Below are 16058 nucleotides of genomic sequence, written 5' to 3'. Positions count from 1 at the left end.
AGTCCTATGTACTTGAGATAAATCTCACTTAGTAACAGCATGTATCTCTTTTTATACATTGTTGGATTAAATTTACTAATATTTTGTTGATGATTTTTACCTCTATCTTCATGACACATATTGAACTGCCATTTTCTTTTCTTGAAATGCCTTTGTCTAGTTTTGGGATTAGGGTAATGCTGACTTCATAGAATAAGTTAGGATGTATTCCCTCTGCTTCTACCTTTTGGAAGAGATTGTTAAAAAAAAAAAAATTCGTCTAGAGTCTATCATAAATGTTTGGTAGAATTCACTGGTGAAACCACTTGGACCTAGCACTTTATGTTTGGAAAGATTATCAGTTATTCAACTTCTTTGATAGACACAGGCCTATTTAGAAGATAAATTTTTCTTATGTGAGAAATAATAATCTTTTGGAAGATCGTCTTCCAAAGAGTTGGTTTATTTCGTCTGGTTATCCAGTGTTTGGGCATAGAGATGTTCTCAGTGCTCCTTGATCATTCTTTTAATGTCCATGGGACCTATAGTGATGTCTCCTCTTTCATTTCTAATCTTAGTAATTTGTGTCCTCTCTCCTTTTTTCTTAGGCAGATAAAGGCTTATCAATCTTACTGCTCTTTTCAAAGAGCTGGCTTTTGGTTACATTAAATTCTCTACTGATTTCCTCTGCTCCATTTCATTTATTTCTGCTCTAATTGTTATTATTTCTTTTCTTCTGCTTACTTTGGATTTAACTTGCTCTTATTTTTCAGGTTTTCTAAAATGGAAGCTTATTGATTTTAGCTATTTCTTATTTTCTAATATATGCATTCCATTCTACAAATTTTTCTGTACAAACTACTTTTGCTATATCCCCTTTAAGGTATTTTCATTATCATTTAGCTCAAAATCTTTTCAAAACTCTCTTGAGATTTCTTTTCTGATCCATGTGTTGTTTAGATATGTGTTTAATCTCTCAGTATTTGGGAATTTTTTTAGCTATCTGTTATTCATTTCTTATATAATTCTATTGTGGTCTCAGCATACACTCTATAATTTCTACTCTTTTAAATTTGCTAACGTGTATTTTATGGCCCCAAATGCTTATCTTGGTAAAAGTTTTATGTGAGCATTAGAAGACTGATGTGTTGTTGTTGTTGAAAAAAAGTGGTTTGTGAATTATATACAGTTAATATCAATTATATTCAGTAGATGTCAAATATATCCAGTTGATTGATGGAGTCATTGAATTCAGCTATGTTCTGATTTTCTGCTTGCTGGATTTGTACATTTTGAATAAAAGTGTGTTGAGTCTCCAATCATAATCATGAATTAATTTATTTCTCTTCACAGTTCTATTAATTTTTGCCTCACATATTTTGATATTCTGTTTTTAGGCACATAAGCAGTAAAAATGGGTATGTCTTCCTGGAAAATTGACTACAATATTGTTTTATAATCCCTTTCCCTATCCCTGATAACAGTCCTTGCTCTGAAGTCTGTTCTCTTTGAAATTTATATAGCTACTCCAATTTTCTTTTAATTAGCATGCTATAACCTTCTCCATCCTTTTGTTTTTCACCTATATGTGTCTTATTTAAAATGGATTTCTTATGAAAAACATATAATTGGGTCTTTTTTCTTCTTATTCACTCTGACAATCTTTGTCTTTTAGTTGGTGCTTTTAGACTATTGACATTCAAAGTGATTATCAGTATCGTAAGATCTGTATTATTCGATATGATTTTATTTTTTCTCCTTCCTTAGCATATTATACTACTTTTTATAATTTATTTCAGGGTTTGCCTGAGTGGTTACATTTCACTAGATAATCCAAGACTACTTTCAAATACAGCATGCCTGCAAATGTGCCTCTGTGCAAAGTTTTGGTGAGCATTTATCCTGGTTGGTGTTTTCTGAACTTCCCGGGTCTGTGGTTTGTGGTATGACATTAATTTGTGGAAATTCTCAGTCATTTTTGCTTCAAATAGTGCTTCTGTTTCTTTTCCTCTTTATTCTCCCCTGGTATTCCCACTTTGAGTATTTCGTAGTTATTCCACTGTTCTTGGAATTGTGTTCCTTTTTTGTTCTGGTTTTCTCTTTGCTTTTCAATTTTGAAGGTTTTTATTGACATATCCTCAAGCTAAGAGTTTCTTTCCTCAGCCATGTCCAATCTACTAGTGAGTTCATCAAAGCCATTTTTCATTCTATTATAGTGTTTTGATTCTTAACATTTCTTTTTGACTCTTTCTTAGAATATCTATCACTCTGCTTACATTACCCATCTCTTCTTACATGTTGTCTACTTTTTTCATTAGAGACATTAGCGTATTAATCCTTGCTTTAAGTCCATGGTTCCAACATCCTTGCCATATCTGGTTCTGATGTTTGCTCTGTTTCAGCTGGTTTTTTTTTTTTTTTTTTTTTTTTTTTTGGTGTGCCTTGTAATTTCTTGTTGATAGAAGACATGATGCACTAGCTAAACAGAACAGTGACAAATAAGCTTTTAGTAGTATGATGTACTGTGTAGGGGAGGGGAACCATTTTATACTCCTATGATTAGGTCTCAGTCTTTTAGTAAGTCTGTGCCTTGGACCAGAAACTTCACTAATGCTTTTCAGTTTGTTTGGGATTTCCACCCCCCCATCCCCACCTTCTTAGGTGGTCCAGGAAGGGTAGAGAAGTTAGGCATTTTCCTTCCCCAGGTAAATTATGCTCTAATAAAACCCCAGTGGGTTAGTTTTTCTGGAAGGCAGCCCTAGTGACAGAGAGCAGAGCGTTCTGCATGTCAGGAATGGCTTCTTCCGCCAGACCCCTGCTGGAAGCCTTAGGGAATTTTCAACAATCTTCACTGTGAGAAGCTAGCAGAGCTCCTGGAAGTAAAACTCATAAGAGTGTGGGACCCCTTACAATTGGATCTCCCTGGAAGTTTGCAGGAAAAACTCCCTGGAAGTTCTCAGACTTGTCCACACTGCATCTCCAGCAGTTTGTCAACTATAGTTGAGATATTCCCATGCCAGCGTTGGTTCTGGGGTGGGTCCTGCAGGTGGATGTCTGCTCAAGTCAGCTGTGATTCTCTGGGTATGCTTATCTGTCTTTCCATTTCTCAGGGCAGCAAGTTTGCCTTGTGACCTCAGTGCTCTGACAAATATAAGAAGAGTTACTACTTTTTCAGCTTTTTACTTATTGTTGGGGTAGAGTGGGAGCTTCTAAGCTCCTTCTCTGATGGCCCAGAAACCAGAAGTCTTTCAACAGTATTTTAATCCCTCTTTTCCTTTCAAAGAGTTTGGTACATCCATGTTGTAAACCAGACAAAGGCAGAAAAGACAGAAGAATGAGGATCTTATAAAACCAGTTACTCTGATCTGGGTTAAGAATATAGCTAGAGTAATTGTTTTACTGAGGGAGATAACTCATAAAAAGGTCAGATGTTTGAGATCTTCTCAGTGACAGTAGCATTACTGTTTTAGACTGATAGATTTACAGAGTGGCCTTTCTGCTTTTTTTTTTTTTTTAACTATATTCATTTTATTTTATCTTGCATTTGAACATGTGATACAAGTAAGTAGTAGGTAATTTGCTCACAAGGCTCTAAATGCCACACTTGAACATTAGGTGATTAAACATATAAAACATTGCCATATATTGCCTTAATGAATATATGTAATTTTATTAAAATATAGAACTACAACAAAGTAAGCAACAGATTGGGACAAAGAAACTAACACTTAGGTACAATTTGACCCTACTGTAATTAATCATTAAATGCCACAATCTCACACCACACCTCCAATTTTTACTTCAAAGTGTCACTCATTTGTCCTTCCATCAGCACAGTTGGTTCGATGTCAAAACACAGTTTCTTGCCTCTATGGCACCCCGACAGACTTAACTTTATAGCTATAAACTATGAAAACTGCTGCTATACAGCTATATATACTATACAATGCTGCTTCTTTATATATATATATATATATATATATATTTACTTTATGTTTATATATATATTTACTTTTTATATATATATATTTACTTTATGTTTCAGGGTACATGTGGACAACGTGCAGGTTTGTTACATATGTATACGTGTGCCATGTTGGTGTGCTGCACCCATTAACTCATCATTTACATTAGGTATATCTCCTACTGCTATCCTTCCCCCCTCCCCCCACCCCATAACAGGCCCCAGTGTGTGATGTTCCGCTTCCTGTGTCCAAGTGTTCTCATTGTTCACTTCCCACCTATGAGTGAGAACATGAGGCTTTTGGTTTTCTGTTCTTGTGATAGTTTGCTGAGAATGATGGTTTCCAACTTCATCCATGTCCATGCAAAGGACATGAACTCATCCTTTTTTATGGCTGCATAGTATTCCATGGGGGTATATGTGCCACATTTTCTTAATCCAGTCTGTCATTGATGGACATTTGGGTTGATTCCAAGTCTTTGCTATTGTGAATAGTGCCACAATAAACATATGTGTGCATGTGTCTTTATAGCAGCATGACTTACAATCCTTTGGGTATATCCCCAGTAATGGGATGGCTGGGTCAAATGGTATTTCTGGTTCTAGATCCTTCAGGAATTGCCACACTGTCTTCCACAATGGTTGAACTAGTTTACACTCCCACCAAGAGTGGAAGTGTTCCTATTTCTCTACATCCTCTCCAGCAGCTGTTGTTTCCTGACATTTTAATGATCACCATTCTAACTGGTATGAGATGGTGTCTCATTGTGGTTTTGATTTGCATTTCTCTGATGGCCAGTGATGATGAGCATTTTTTCATGTGTCTGTTGGCTGCATAAATGTCTTCTTTTGAGAAGTGTCTGTTCATATCCTTTGCTCACTTTTTGATGGGGTTTTTCTCGTAAATTTGTTTGAGTTCTTTGTAGGTTCTGGATATTAGCCCTCTGTCAGATGAGTAGATTGCAAAAAATTTTCCCCCCATTCTGTAGGTTGCCTATTCACTCTGATGGTAGTTTCTTTTGCTGTGCTTGAGCTCTTTAGTTTAATTAGATCCCATTTATCAATGTTGGCTTTTGTTGCCATTGCTTTTGGTGTTTGTTTTAGTCATGAGGTTTTTGCCCATGCCTATGTCCTGAATGGTATTGCCTATGTTTTCTTCTAGGGTTTTTATGGTTTTGGGTCTAACATTTAAGTCTCTAATCCATCTTGAATTAATTTTTGTATAAGGTGTAAGGAAGAGATCCAGTTTCAGCTTTCTACTTATGGCTAGCCAGTTTTCCCAGCACCATTTATAAAATAGGGAATCCTTTCCCCATTTGTTGTTTTTGTCAGGTTTGTCAAAGATTAGATGGTTGTAGACGTATGGTATTATTTCTGAGGGCTCTGTTCTGTTCCATTGGTCTATATCTCTGTTTTGGTACCAGTACCATGCTGTTTTGGTTACTGTAACCTTGTAGTATAGTTTGAAGTCAGGTAGCATGATGCCTCCAGCTTTGTCCTTTAAGCTTAGGATTGTCTTGGCAATGCAGGCTCTTTTTTTGGTTCCATATGAACTTTAAAGTAGTTTTTTCCAATTCAGTGAAGAAAGTCATTGGTAGCTTAATGGGGATGGCACTGAATCTATAAATTACTTTGGGAAGTATGGCCATTTTCACAATATTGATTCTTCCTATCCATGAGCATGGAATGTGCTGTTTCTTAAAGTTTCTGGGGTTGACACATTGTAAAAGGCCTTGTAACTGAAAATTGTAATATACTACAACCATTTTCAGTTATTCAAATATGCTTCTTTTCAGTTATTTAAATACACTAAGCATGTTCACACCATAGGCTTCTGTGCATGCTGTTCTCTGCTTAGAAAACTCTTCCTCCAGATATTCACAAATTCATGTCCTTACTTTATTTAGCTCTTTAGTCGACTATCAGAAAATCCCAGAGAGATCGTCCCTCACCCCTAATATCAAAGCTGCAGTCACTTTGTTTCCTTGAACTGTATTATTTGTCTTCATAGAAACTGACTGGGAAAACACTGATTGGTTATCTGTATATTGTCTGTCTACTCCACTGGAATAGGGTCTTAGTCTCTTTTCTGTAGGGCTGTATGCCCACTGCCTAACAGAACATGCCTGACATGGAGAAGGTGCATGTAAAGCTTTGCAGAATGAACAGACGCTTTTCCCAAACATATTCGTTCCTGGTATGTATGCTGAGATAATGTCTCATCACCTTTCTCCTGGTGTGAATTGTAGGTAAGAGAAATGTGTGCCCATTCTTTTATTCTTAGTTCAACACTTGGTTATTGGTGTACTGGAGTCCACCTTCAGTGGTGGAATCCTGCCAAAAGCTGCTATGTGGCTTCTTTGGGAGGCTCAAACTCTACTCCAGAGTTATTACTGGTATCTACAAATTTGTACATGATCCATAACCCATTGCTATAATTATATCTAATCAATGTAACAGCTTCAGTAATATGAATACATATACCATTGAATTTATTAATATCTAAATATTCATAATCAAATGAAGGTAAATATTCTAGCTATAACTTGGAATGAAACCCTTTTATATGTTATATTTTAAAATTCTATCAGTTGAATGAAATACAAATATATCTAGTATTATTGCAAGAAAAATGGTTCTATAATTAATGACTGAAAGCTGTTAACTTTACATATAAAAACATATTAAAAACTTTCAAGTAGTTGAATAGAGTAATATATTTATAGTTAATTTGAGAATACTAGATTATGCAGAACTATCTAACTATATGGAAAACATAGTTTAATACAAAACAATATTTAAAAATCTATATAATAGAAATTGTAGAAAGAAAATAATTTATAGAGTAATTATAGCCTGGCATTCCTAACAGTATATAAAATAATGCTTAATATTTTTTAGATACTTAATTCCACCTATACTCAAGCTTTTTTAAAAGCATCCTACTCATGAATTTTCATATCTATAAGGATGTATTAAAAGCCACATTTCCACGAAAAGAAAAATTTCCAAAATCATATACAAAATATTCACACTAAATTACTTTGATTCAAAGCAATAAACACTATAAATAGTCTGAAGAAGAAAAAAAATTAGAAACAAAGGTATCCCAAGCACCGCTATTTTTCACTAAGTAAATTTCAAAACAATTATTACAAAAGTATTTTAATATCTGTCTTATATTTCTGACTCTAGAAGAAAATATTAAAGGTTTGACAGCTTAGTGGAATAATAATGACTTCCACTACACCTCTGCTTTGCTTGCTCAGAGAATTTTGTATCCAACATAAACTAAAACAGTGAATTTCATTGAAGAAATACATATAAAATGGAAAATAATTTCTAAAAAACAATGTTATGCAACCGATGTTGAAAATGGCACAGATGTGGTCTAAGCTTTAAGTAATTAAGAAGCCAAAAGCATACATTGTTTTGTTCACACTCATTAATTGTATATTCAGAAAGAAATTGTAGTACAAGATAATGTAAAAAAAAAAAAAATCCATTGGCTTATCAGGAATGTACGGGGAATTTTGCATTTTTTTTTCTAGCTGAAGACAAACTACATAATATATAAGAGATTTGAGTACTGCCTTATCAAATACCTATGCAAGATATTCAAATGTGGCAAAATTGCAATTACGGGTCAAAAAGACAGACTTGCTGAAATAAATATTTAATTCATTTACAGGCAAGCCATAACCAACCAGTATGACCTATTTCATCAATAGTTTCTTACAGAAAATGAAGTGAGTGTGATGGGCACTGCTGAAGAAGTAATCAAACAGAAGAATTTCAAAACTTTTATCTGCCGCAAACATCCTTCTATTATTCCACTCAGGTAAAATGCTAAAATTAATACTCATTTAATGGAAACTGAGCTACAAACAATAAATCAAAGGCAATTTTGTTATCTTGAAAACTAATTACATTGCTTTCATTTCTGCATTTCTGGGTCTGTAGTTTAAGGGCATTTTCCCCACAGTGATTATGTGAAACAGCAAGTGAATGCAAAACAATATTAGACATAAGTGAGGGCAATAATTCTAAGCCTGAAATCTGAAAATACTCAGAAAACATCCTTTTTTCAAATACTGTGTCAAACTTTAGTTTATAAGGTTGCTTCAAAGAAATTACATTATATAATACAAATCAAGTTGAGGGTTATGTTAGGAGATGGGTGATAGCATCACTACCAGTTGGACACTGTCAGCGGCAGGAGTAAAAAATGATCTTGGTCATTCAACAGTTTCAGTTGAAAGTAAGCATGTATTTAGTAAGGCAGACATTCAGTACAGTAACAGAAGCAAGCTTGTAGATTAAGGTACTGGGAAATTAACATTCTTGCATTTCAGTGCCAAACTTATAAAATTTGACTATTCAATTACAATTTAAAAATTGTAACAATAGTTAATTCGTTGATATTCTAATTCTCATATCATGAAGTTTCTTCTCTGAAAGTATTATTTGCGTTTTCTAAATATGGGTTTTAAGCACTGGCCCATTAAGTCCAAAGATATGTTCTGAGGACCTGCCAAGTATCAGGGTTTTGAGAGACAGTGAATAAAACCAAGATGCTGTTCCCATCCTTCCAATGCTTATATTCCAGTGGGAGATGATAGGAAAGAAACAAAGGCACGCTGGATGTCTAAAATGCTATGAAGACAAAGCAAACAGGGTAAGAAATGGACAGGAGGAAGGTTATTCTTGATAAGGTCCTGGGGAAGGCCACAGAAATAAGTAGGAAAGAGCATTTCTGGCAGAGAGAACAGCCAATGCAAATGCCTAAGACAAGAACATGGAAGATATGTTTAAGAGAACCAAGGAGGAACATAACACAAGGAGAAAGTGATAGGAGATAAAGTGGGAGAACAAATGGTAAAGACTTTGAAACTTTCACCAAGTATAATGAGAAACCTTTGGGGGAGATTTGGCAGTCAAGTGAAATAATTTGACTTATATTTTTAAAAACTGTCACATAGAGAATAGACATCAGACATCACGGGAGTAGGGTATCTGAGTTGCAAGGACACAAATTTTACAGGATCTTTTCATAGGAATACCAGGAAGACTGTTGTAATTGTCCAAGGAAAAGATCACAGTGCTTTAATCTAGAGAGATAGCAGAGGAAGTAGAATGTGATCAAACTCAGGAGATACTGTGAATATAAGCTAGCCATTGAACTTAAGCCCAGTCATGGTATGTAATAAAATGCAGCTTCATTTTATCTCTCATCATTTACTTAAAGTGGATGGAAACTTGGTCATTCCCAAGGTGTCCCCATAATCTATCTGTCTCACAATTTATTTTGGGAATCTCTACCACTTTTGGGTCTTAGCAGACAGGCTTTGGGGTAGGGATGAGACAGTAAAAAGCCCTGTCTACTTCCCCAGACCTTTCTTTCCTGTGGTGGAATTCAGGGATTTGCAGGCTGATCAACAGGAAAGATAGGACCGCCAAGCAGTAGTAACACACAGGAGCTCTGTTGGGGGGTAGAGGGTGCTTTGATAAGTTGGCCTGAGGAGGAAAAATTCCCTCTCTGAAAGAGATCTTCCAAAGACAATGGGGTGGGGTGGACTACACACAGGTGCAAGAGGACAAGAGAGCTCTCAGGAGAGAGGTATTGGAAAGGGAATTTAAGTGTCCAGCATGATGGCCAGTCTCTAGGCCAGAGAGTTCTAGAGCTTGGGGTATTTTTAAATCCTACGGTTTTTGTAACCCATGGCTAGCAGATGTTGGATGCTGTTTTATGGAATATGCAAAGGCAGGTTCACAAATAGCTAAAAATATGCTCATTTGGGATATATTTAAAGCAACTGGATACATACAAATTTGAATTGAGCTCTGACAGGTTTTTGAGCTCAGTGGTCCCAGCCTGGTGTGAAGAAGTAAACAACACAGGGCTATTTTTGGCTCATGTATATAGCAACCCATCTCTTTGCCCCATGTTGTTTTACAATCCAAGTTGTATATTACCTCATAAAGCCTGAGTTTGGAGCCAGTGAGTGGTAAAGCATTCTAATGACCCAGAGTCCTATAAGGGCACAAGCTACAGTTTCAAATTCTGTTTTCGGATATTATGCCCATTTAGTGGAAGAAAGTCTGGAGAATAGATTAGAAGAGGAAAAGACTTTGATTCATTTAATTGTTTAGTGAACAGAGTATCATCATGGCCCCTTTGGTACCTGTTCCTGGCTACCTGTAAAACTTGGTGAGTGTTACCTACAGAAAGATGTATTAGCAAGTAAACCTGCTTCTTCTGCCAGTAAGTAATCCAGGCATGAGATTTGGCCATGAATTCCAGTCCTTGGGCTATTTGATTTTTGTGGGTTATCCTGAGACATGGCTATCTGAGCTTCTTTTAAATCCAGGGTTTGTATGGTGTCTCAAATTATTTTAGCATTAGCAATCATTGCCAGTAAGGACAACTTAAATTTTTCAGGACCCCTCTGAGAAACAGCTGGATAGACTCGACCTATTTCAGACTCAGCCAGACTTGCCAGGTCATCATACTACATGCCATCTGTTAACTGATAAGTCCGTTCTAATATCCCCAATTGATGGAGAGGATTTTTGGCTTCAGCTAAAATTTTCCATTGACACTCTGCCCAGGCTGTTACAAGGTTTCAGGTAGGCTGAATACCTGCCCAAGTCATGAAAATCCACAGCAGCAAGGCATCTGTGGATGAAGACTAGAGCTTCCTATGTGGGTCATTCCTACCTTCTGCACTAATTTTACAGGATCCTTTAAAAGGAATACTATTTTTGCATCTAAAACTATGGCAGCCAATGGTTTACATTTAGCTCCTGTTAGGTAGAGCTTACTCCCCACCAAATACATTCTATGTGGCCAGGCTACCCCTTTTCATTTGTTTCCCAGGCTAGCTCCTGAAAGAGAAACTGGGTCTCAGTGTAAGAGAAAGGCCATGTTTGCTCATCCAAGTGATAACCTTCTCCTCCTTCTTGGCCCTCTCCTGATTTTTCTGTCTTCATTACTTAGCGGGTGGTCACTGGCAAGTAGAGGGTAAATTATTTCACTCCCAGTCCTGGTGACACCGTGCTAGAGAGCACGAATCCTCCTGCCCAGGTTCCTCTCTTCATATGATCTCCCCCAGGACTTCAGGTCCCTCCTCACTCTCTGTGTGGCCTCCTGGTAAGAAGCTGCCATGAACAAAGACCAGCACATGAGTTGTGGGCTTCTTTAAAGTTCTGGAAAGAACAAAGATGTAGATTGTCTTGCTTTTACTCACTTGAAGTAACACTTAGGCTAGTTTGACCCAAGGTTTGGGATCTCAATATCCCTCCAAGGAGAAACCATAATGACAACATAACTGAGTATCATGGAGGTGTGCTAGCTGCTTACAAAGGCTACTCCTCCAGCTGGGCTCAGGAGCCTGGCCTCAGCCTGATGTCTCTGCCTCACTGGCTCATTTACCTGCTGTAGCAGTCCCCAGGAATAAGGATATTCTTTTATTTCAGCATACCCCAAATCACTGACTACAAGGAGCTGTTGCCACTGTAGCCTGTTACAGGGTCACAGATAGGCCGCCTTTCGTCTAGAGATGTGTACTCCTCCCTCTTTTCTATTTAGGGCTGCAGGTCTTACAACATCTGGCACCTTCCTAGTGGGGGACCCAGACAGGTGCACTAACCACTTTTCTTGGGCCTCTGACTCCAAAAATCAATTCTAATGGTGGGGTTCACTCAGATATTGGTACTCCTGCTTGGCCAGGCTAATAAGGTATGGGGGTACATGTAAAATATTAAGAGTACAATACAACAATGTCATACCAAACTAATGTATGGGGCTTTCCAATGTTTGAGTCCCAATCACTTAAGGCTGTCCAGAACCAATATAACCAATGATTGTTTCACTAACTGGGTAGACCCACATATGAATTCCTTGATCATAACCAAAATCACCTCATCTTCATTGCCACTCGAAGTGAGTTCAGGGACTTCAGGACTATATATATATATATATATATATATATATATATATATATATATGATAGCCAGGGGGCATTAACAAACAATGAGCTTTATTAGGGTGGTACCTTGACAGGTTTTCATGTGTATGTGTGGTGGGGCAGGAGGGGCGCATATTACAGCATGAGACCTTCCAGTGACAATGGCACAGGACTACCATCCAGAAGGAAAATAGGGCAAGGGCAAGAGAGGATAATTGGTGAGGGGATTGTGTGTCTACATGAGGTCACAAAGCAGCAACATGAGGAGTCTCTAAGACCAAGATTTTCAAAGGACAGCAGTGGCTTGGAGTCTTTTATAACTACAGAATTGGTCTTAGCTAAGGCTAGTAGATGTTGAATGAAATTTTCTGGGATATGCAAAGCAGGCAGACTCTAACTCACTAAAAATATGCTTATTTGGACTACATTTTTGAGCAATTGGATGTGTAAAAATTTGAGTTTGCCTCTGGACTAATGATACTATTATCATGAGCCTTGAAGAAATAAACAATCTACAGCCAATAGACAGAAGAGGTCTTTGGACTATTCACATAACACTCTCATCAGAAGAAACACATAAGCTACTGGAAGACAGCAGCAAATATTTTTGACTCACAGCACAGGCAAAGAATGACTGATTCTGAGAAATGAATAGAAAAAAATCTGTCTCCCTCTTGGGGAGAATCAGGAAGCTTTTCTAACCATAGAACACATTGCTGTTTCCAGAGAAAGACACTTGAAGAAATACATCAAAAAATATTATTCTACCTCTGGAAGAAGGGTGGGACATCTCCTCTGATTTAGGATTGTACACCAATGCTAAGCAGAAGTCTGCTATCACTAGCAGAAGGGCAGTAAACTCTCTCTTGCCCAAAATTGACTACAGATAAAAACAGATAATTTCTGCAATGGAGAGGATGGGTAGAAAACTAAATAGCTTTAAATATAAGACTTATATGCACTGAGTGAGGCTAAGCCTGAAACTGGAGCAGGGTAACAGAGGACTTTGCTTCCCCTACCATGAACCTAGTACTGAGTAACAAGAGCAGTCTACATTTGGGAGAGGGAAAGAGCTTCGGAAGAGCCCTCTCTCTGGTTGAGTCATGGCAGGATGGTTAAAAACTGAAGAAAAGGTGGAAAAGAAAAGCAATAGTGCCCCCTTATACATGATTTCACCTTCCACAGTTTCCGTCGCCCACAGTCAACCATGGTTTGAAAATAGGAGAGTATAATACAAGAAGATATTTTGAGAGAGAGACCAATTCATATAACTTTAATTACAGTATATTGTTATAATTTTTCTTTTATTATTGTTGTTAATCTCTTATGCCTAGCTTATAAATTAAATTTATCATAGGTATGTGTGTATAGGAAAAAATATGGTATAGTGTTAATATGTATGGTATGGGGTTGGTACTACCCATGATTTCTGGAATTCATAGAAACCTTTTGGTATCCCATTCCCCACTCTTACCACAAGATAACAGCAGCCCACTGTTAGAGAATTCTGAAACCTGTGGTTTACTAGAGGTAATAACAGCAACAACAAAACCCAAAGATAACTCCTAACTAGAATAAGTCAATCCTCCACAACAGCCTGACATGCCTGTTTCCAGCCATGAGTATAGTTTATCTCAGTCTTTACTACATCATGTTCAGAATTCAATCAAAAATCCTGAGACACAAAATAGAGTAAGGAAAAACAACTGAGTCAAGAGCTAAAGCAGACAATATAACTAGATTCGGAGATAATTTAGGCACTGGGATTAACAGTGACAGAGTCTGGAATTTGAAATAACTGTGACTAATATGCCAAAACCCTTAGCAGGAAACATGGAAAAAATGAATAAACATGGGGGAAACTTTAGCAGAAAAATTATAATATTTTCATTTGACATTTTCTAAATACACATACATATCATTACACACAATATCAGAGATAAAGCATTCTTTTGATGGGTTCACCAGTAGATTTACCACAAGCTGTAAAATAATCAGTGAACTAAAAATATGTCAGTATAAATTTTAATATATTCAAGTTGAACCATAAAAAGAAAAAAAATCATAAAACAAGAGTCCACCCAATATTGGATATTTCCTTATCTAATTAACATGTAATTAAAATACTAGGAGAGAAAAATGAAGCAGAAGAAATATTTGAAGAGACAATGACGAAGAGTTTTTCAAAAATAATAAAAGATATCAAACCATAGATCCAAAAAGCTCAGAGAAAGCCAAACAGGATAAATACCAAACAGACAAACATATAGTAAAGCTATCAAAGAAAAATAAAAAAATCTGTTTAAGTCAGGAAAAAAACAAAACACATTGCTTACAGAAAACAAAGATAAGAACAGCAGCAGAAATCATTTAATTCAGAGGATAGTGCAGTGACATTTTTTAAAATAATGGAAAAAAATGGCAATGTAGAATTCTATACCCAGCAAAGGTATCCTTCAAAAATGAAGATAAAATATAAAATATTTTCAGACAAGCAAAATCTTAAAGGATTACTTGCCAAAATATCTGAGCTACACAAAAAAAGAAAATTATGAAGAAGGCATATGATACTAGACAGATATGTGGAAGAGTGTTTGAAATGGTAAAAATAATGTAGATATAAAACATGTTTTCTTTTTAATCACTAAAATATATACTTATCTAAAGTTTTATTTTGACTATGCCAGTTTTGAATTTCTCTTAGATAATCCAAATGAAGAAATCAAGAAGTTGGTTAAATAAACAATCCTGGAGCTCAGTGGATAAACTGAAATTGGAAACATGTAAATATCATTAGCATGCAGGTGACATTTAAAGCCATAAGACCAGAAAAGATGATCTACAAAGAGGGTATAATTTGAGAAAATAAGAATATAAGCCCTGAGCATTAGGAATATTTAACATGTGGACACAAGGAAGACAAAAATGACCCAGAAAAGAAAATTGAAAGAGTTAGTGTGTGAGCAAGAAAGAAAACCTGGAAGTGTTTGGTTTCAGAAGCCAAATGAAGACAGAATTTTGGGACTCACTTACTACCTGGAAGTGCTCTCAACCTAAGTCCAATACTATGTAGATAGCAAGTAGCATGGCCAGTTTTGGAAATTCAAAGAAAAAATTTTAATAGATATGTTAGTTACTACATACAGTGATACATCAAAGGAGATAAATAATACAATTGTGTTTATAAATGTCCCAAAAAGAAAGAGCATAGGATATTAAGAGTAGAATTCTGAAACTCAGTAACCACTTTCAAACATGGTACTTGAAAAGTTTCTTTTTACAATTCTTTATAATATCCTAATTTGTATAACTGGGGTTATAAGAGTGTCTGATTTATAGAGGTAAGGATGCAGTAGAATCACGCAGGTAGAGTTCTTAGGATACAGGTCATAGAAAGTACTGAATAATCTTTTTTTTTTTTTTTTTTTTTTTTGGAGGCAGGGTTTCACTCTGTCACCCAGGTCGGAGTGCAGTGGTGTGATCATGGCTCACTGCAGCCTCAACTTCTGGGCTCAGGTGATTCTCCTGCCTCAGTCTCGCAAGTAGCTGGGACTATGTGCACCACCATGCTTGGCTAGTTTTAATACTTTTTGTAGAGACAGGATCTCGCTATGTTGCCCAGGCTGGTCTAGAACTTCTGGGCTCAAGCAATCCGCCCATGTCAGCCTCTTAAAGGGCTGGGATTACACGTGTGAGACACTGTCCCTGGACTGAATAATCATTTTTAATTAAAATTTGATAAGAATGAACTCCCATTCCTGACTGTTAAAGAAGATTATTTTTCTTTAACATGATAAAAAGTCTTAACACTACAGCAAAACTTTAAGGTAAATTAATTTTCACTGCAGCTACTTAACAGTATCTTGTAAGTTCATGCTAGGTGAGTGAGTTCTAAAGAAAACAAGTAATTGCTATCAGAAAAGGAAAGAGGAACATCACCTGTCTGCAGATGATATATATCTATCTAGAAATTTAAAGAGAATAATGTACTATTTAAACCAAGGTAATGTGCTCATATATCCAGATGAAAAATACATGTGTGACAACTAGTACTCTTGCTATTTATCAGTAACTCTCTGGTAGAACACATGAGAAAGACCATATCTCATTGATTATTCAAATTTTAAAATATTAATATCCAAAAA

General features: G+C 36.3%; 1 long non-coding RNA gene across 3 annotated transcripts in view; it reads left to right on the top strand.

Annotated features, from left to right (window-relative positions):
* Positions 1-16058, top strand: part of LOC144330756 (uncharacterized) — a 241611-nt gene that overhangs the window by 209275 nt on the left and 16278 nt on the right. For all 3 annotated transcript variants that reach the window (XR_013397205.1, XR_013397207.1, XR_013397206.1), the window contains one exon: positions 7675-7784. This is a non-coding gene — a long non-coding RNA (uncharacterized LOC144330756). The remainder of the gene's footprint in view (positions 1-7674; positions 7785-16058) is intronic.

Source organism: Macaca mulatta, chromosome 8 (assembly GCF_049350105.2).
Source record: "Macaca mulatta isolate MMU2019108-1 chromosome 8, T2T-MMU8v2.0, whole genome shotgun sequence".
NCBI lineage: Eukaryota > Metazoa > Chordata > Mammalia > Primates > Cercopithecidae > Macaca > Macaca mulatta.
The sequence above is the reverse complement of the archived record's forward strand: the minus strand, read 5'-3'. Positions and strand labels throughout refer to the sequence as shown.